General features: G+C 42.6%; 1 protein-coding gene across 1 annotated transcript in view; it reads left to right on the top strand.

The window, feature by feature from the left end:
- The first annotated feature begins 297 nt into the window (after positions 1 to 297).
- Positions 298 to 5,503, top strand: part of nav3 (neuron navigator 3) — a 316,388-nt gene continuing 311,182 nt past the window's right edge. Inside the window, exon 1 of the mRNA XM_025009451.2 lies at positions 298 to 606. The gene's annotated coding sequence lies outside the window, so the exon portion shown is untranslated. The remainder of the gene's footprint in view (positions 607 to 5,503) is intronic.

The following is a 5,503-nucleotide window of genomic DNA, read 5'->3' as shown; positions in this document are numbered from 1 at the left end:
TGTGCAGGTTTGTTGCATGCCCCCCGTCCCCCCCGTCCCCCCCGTCCCCTACACACAACTCCAGGGACTCCCGTGTTCATTATTCTTCCTAAAAGAACCATTAAAATTTCATCAGTGCAATGCAATCTGTAGCAGGGGGTGGGAGTGTGCAGGAGGAGAGGGAGCCGCTCGGCAGCGTGAGGGGAGGGCTGCCTGCATCCGCCGCTCATTCACCGCTGCCTGCCTTCATGCCTCTCTCCTCCTCCTCCGCCTTTCCCTTCTTCATCATTTTCTTCTCCGGTGGCTTGATTCCCTGGCTGCGAGCACGCTGATGCGCAGATTACGGCTCCTCTCATGATGTGAGCCGGCAGCATCCCTCCCCTCCCTCTCTCTTCCCCTTCGTTCGCCCTGCCTCAGTCTCCTCCTGCCGCTTCTCTCCCAGACATCACTGGTCGAGGCTCGTCCTGGAGCTCCGGGATGAAGCGGGGGTAACATCCAGGAGGAAAGAGTTAACAAGGTGTTTTCTTCTTCATGTGGCGGTGAACAGGTTGGGGTGTAAAACGCACGGAGCTGCATCCTGACTGGATTACTGTTCTGAGTGCAACTCCTCTTTTAAGGAACTTAAAGGTCAGGTTTTCATCTGATTCAATCTCATTTTTTTGCAACTAACTTGTAAAGAGATAGAAAGCGTGTGATCTGTGTGTTTTGTTTCAACCTAAAACGAAACTTTTAGGTTGTAGACTGGTTTTTGTTCGATGCATTTTCTTTAGGAACTAATTTTTGTGAAGGATCAAGGCTTGTTGCTGCTCTCTTCCTGCTTCGAGCAAAAGAGCTTTAAAGGGAAGTGAGCAAAGCGTGGTTTCAGCCCTTCACACACACACACACACACACACACACACACCCTCTCATCCACCGTCGTCCTGTATGTCGCTTTGTTTTGCCAACATGTACTCTTCCCAGGTAGATCCGATGATGCTAATTGTGTCCTAATTGGGTTTCCCTCTCAGCTGTGGAGGTTTCTGGTTTCCGAAGACTTTCATGGGTGTGTGTGTGTGCGTGTGTGTGTTAAAGCAGGGCGGAGTGTGTGTTAAGCTGGGAATGTGTGTGTTTCAACTAGACTGGGAGGACTGAGAGAGAGTGTGAGGGTGTGTGAGGGTGTGTGTTGAATATGTGTGCGTTAGTTGCAGGTCCATCTGTGGAGGTCCTGTGTGATGGATGGTGACTGACGGAGAGTGTGAGGAGGAGGAGGAGGATGAAGATGGGGGAGGGTGTGAGGGAGAGAAGCATCCAGGTGGAGGAGCAGTTCATCACCGGCTGCCTAATGGAATGCCGGGGACTTGAAGGGTCCTCCACCTCCACCCGGGGTGGAGCGCCGATACTTTTCCACGTGCGGTTTTTCTGCTGCTGCCAGCTAAGCTGTTTTTCAGACCCTTTTTTTAAAATCACTTTAAAAACTAAAATTGCTCAGAATTTTATGTATTTATTTTGTTTTGTTTCGTTTTCTTGCTCGCTCTGCTTTCTTAGAAGAACTTCACATTTTTATGCTTTATAAATATTTGCAACAATCCTGGTGGGTTTTCATCCCGATGGCAGCGTATCGGAAGCAAGGCTGGTCACGATGGCCTTAACCGCTATGACCGATTTGTGACACCTGGACCGGCTGGTGTTGTGCTACGGTTGCATAGTTTTTTAGCAAGTAACTGCATCTTGCAGCTGAGAGGCTATAGAGCTTGTTGGGAGATGAGGAGACTCTGAAAATAGCAGACAAACCTATAGGCGAGTTGGAAGCATCATTTAAACGCATCATTTGTATTTTTGTGACTTTTTGGGTAGTTTTTTGTGTTTATTTTCTGTATTTCCTGTGTGTATTGTTCCTGCCCCGCCCACTCTCACCTGTTACCGTTTGTAACCAGCCCAGGTGTTTCCGTCGTTAGGTCGTTAGAGGTTAGCGATGGCAAAGTTGAAACTGTTTCTGCCTCATCCTGTAACGCCGTTCCCTGATCTGCTCTGAGCGCTGCAGGTCACATGACTGTTACATCACGTTAGCAATTGTTCCAAAACATCACAAAACAACGGACTAAAGTTCTGAGCTTGTTGTTTTGTGTAACAATGAATAAAATACTACAACTAAACAAAAAAAAATATGTACCGTATTTTCCGGACTATAAGTCGCAGCAGCCTTAAAATGCATAATAAAGAAGGAAAAGACACATATAAGTCACATTTTTTGGGGAAATTTATTTGATAAAATCCAACACCAAGAGCAGACATGTCATCTTGAAAGGTGATTTAAATAAAAATAGAACAGAGACAACAACAGGCTGAATAATTGTATGGTATGCTAACGTTATATGAGAACGTGCCTGGTATGTTAACATAACATATTAAGAGTTATTCAGATAACTATAGCATAAATAACATGCTAACAAGTTTACCAAACCATCCGTGTCACTCCAAATCACTAAATCCAATGAAATCTTCATCCTCTGTGTCACTTTTAAACAACTCTGCTGACTCCGGAGGAAGAAGATGCTTCTTCTTCTACGTTGCTGACGTCAGACTCATTGTCAGTTTCTAACTAAAATATGATATATAATTTATATGTGAAGGATTATTTCTTGTGTCCTTGCCTGACGGACTCACCTCCCGACATTAAATATTACTGTAATGTTTTCCTAAACTGCAGTTCCAAAACCTCCCGGAGTGTCCCGAGCGCGGTTTGGGATTTTGGAGCCATATTGATGTGGAAGTGGGTAGAAAGCTTCTCAGTCCTCACTTTATTTATTTACTCTCTTATTCTTCCTATGTTACTCTCTCTTCTTGTATGCTGTCACAGCGGCGCCCTCTAGGGACAAGAAGGGCAAACAGTAACCGAACATCATAAACACATTCAGTGTGCAAACCTAAGAACACAACATGAAATTTATTGCCATTCTATGCCTAAGTAGGCAACTGTTACAAAGGTAGTGGAGTTGATTGGTCAAGATGTTTATTATTTTTTAAATAGTTGTACTTTTTACACAAAGAGACAACAACATAATCAAATACAGATCAATCATGTATAATCTAAATGAAATCATGAAACTAAACATATCTAAACATGAGCTAAAACAGTCAAATAGTAGCTAAACTAATCTAAATAAAAGTTAAAGCTGAACTAAACAACAATTAGGCTAAGGCAGTCAAAATATGAGCTAAGATAAACTAAAGTAAATGTGCAGGAAAGCTAAATAAGCTAACATAAGCTGAAACATGACAATGCTAAGCTAAGGCTACAGCATGGCTAACAGCCAACATAAGAATTACTAAGATAATTAAACTAAAATCACGATAAAGTTAAAGTGTCTGTGTTTGAAGGCTCTGCCATGCAGAGATATGGTGAACACAAGTTTAGTTTTCTGTTTATTTTTGGATGTCTTCAGCTCTGATCCTCTGCTGCCTATAAGATGAAGGCATCCCTTGTATGTGTCTGAAACCTTGTGAATCTGCCTGGATCTGCTTGTTTTATTTGATTTTAATAACCTGTGCGTCTTGTTGGTGGCTCCTGTTGACACACCTCTGTAATGATATCAGTGTTTGATAAGCGTGCCACTTTCCCTCCAGCTGCTGATGAGCTGTCACCTCCCTCCTCCCTCCACCCTGCATTCGGGGATCAGCGCTGATGTTTCTGGTTTCTAATGGGACCTCGGAGTGTTTTCCAAGGCCTCTGGTGGCTGGGGGAGGGTAACGTGTGCAAGTTTCTTTGAATCTATATCAGTCTGTTAGTGTTTTTCACATGTTTGGGATGTGGAACAAGAGAATTCAGGATGGCGAAAAGTACTTGGATGTAAAGAGAAGTGATTCGATTCAACCTGTTTTACTGAGCAGGTTAAGGCTCGCTCTTTGACGCTACGTTGGTGAGATGGTCTTTAAAAGGAAGAGAAATTGAGCTGCGTCTCACTGCCGGCTGTATATCACAGAGGCAATTACAACCTTCACGGATCTATTGGTAATAAAAGAGAGGTTTATGAAGCGTGAGCCTGCCAGACTGGGGGAAAATGCTAACTGAGGAGTGGTGTTTGGTGTGAAGGGGGGGTTCAGCTGTTAGATTTGTGGCGTATTTCACTTTGCTGTCTCGTTCTGACCCCTTAACCTCCCTTTAGCTTGACACGTGTGCGTTAGCAACAGTGTTTCGTGGAGGAAGTCAACTTGTGTGTAATTGAGATTTCAAAGCTCCGATATCATCTCTCCGCTTTAAAATTCCTATTAAAAAAAGAAAACTCCACCCGCCCACCCCTCCCAATCCTTCCACCACAGCCATAATGAGATTTGATGTTAATCCCGACACAATATCACAAGATTACAGTGAATGCTTTGGTGTAATGCTCCACACGAGCGCCGCAGAGGGCGCAGAATGGATTTGGCACATGCAGGAGAGACTTGGCTTGGGGAGAGCACATTAATGTAATCTAAGGATAATTGGGTGGTAATGCAGCTTCCATGTAGATGAATGGAGGAAGACTTTATTTCTTTCTTTCAATAAAAAGGAAGATGCCTTTACTGGATTTAAGCTCATTCAGAGGATTACATTTAATTATGCTTAGACCAAATGTCTCTAAAAAGAGAAAATTATTGGTTAACATTCCAAAGACGTAGAAAAAAGTTGAAGTTTTTTATAGTTTTTGAAGCTTCCTGTGTATTTGGGGGGGTCTTTTTTGTACATGTTGATTAAAGCATCATGTGATTTACTGCTCTTAATACTAAATAAAATGTTTATTTATGATTATCATAATTTTAATGCACAGATATAAATAAGGAGACTGTTTAAATCTGTTTGCTTTGCTCTGCACTCAGATTTTAAACCAGTACGTAATCGGCTTTTTGGTTTAGAACCTTTTTCTTTTTGATGGTGTTTAAAATCAGAACTGAAGTCTCTAATTTAATAAGTATTAAGAATAAATGTAAGATTTGGTTAAATTTGTTTTAGATAAAACAGAGTCAACAAGCAGTCTAATTTATATTGATTTAATTCTAAAGTAATGGTAATTGTATGCTGTTCTGCTGACAAACCAATGTTGATAATTTGCTGGTTATTAGTCACTTTAGTGAGCCTGCAGTACGCTGTTTATATTATCATCCAGGCCACTCAAAGCTCGTTACAACCCAATCTGTGCCCTTCTTCACACATCCATACTCTACAAAGCTAACCTGAATAAATCATATTATAGAGTCTAATCAGTGCTTTAGATCACATTTATACTCCGACGGGGCACATCACAGGTAATTAGGGGTTCAGCGTCTTGGTGGAATCAAACCTCCAACTCTCTCATTGGAGGACGACTGTTCTACGCAGGCCAGTAGCTCCCACTGAGGACCCCGAGGTCCGGACCTCAGTGTTTTATAAAAACCTGAATCCAAACAAGGCTTTTGAACGGCGTGGTTCTCTGCGTAGCTCCACCAGTTTCCTGTAGGAGGCGCTGCAACTGTGTGCAGCTGCAGCCAAACTCAATGTCTACGAAGAAGAGCGCAGCTTTGCTACCTTACT

The sequence above is a fragment of the Kryptolebias marmoratus genome, linkage group LG1 (genome assembly GCF_001649575.2).
Source record: "Kryptolebias marmoratus isolate JLee-2015 linkage group LG1, ASM164957v2, whole genome shotgun sequence".
Classification (NCBI taxonomy): Eukaryota; Metazoa; Chordata; class Actinopteri; order Cyprinodontiformes; family Rivulidae; genus Kryptolebias; species Kryptolebias marmoratus.
Note: the sequence above shows the minus strand (reverse complement) of the source record. Positions and strands in the feature narration are given on the sequence as shown.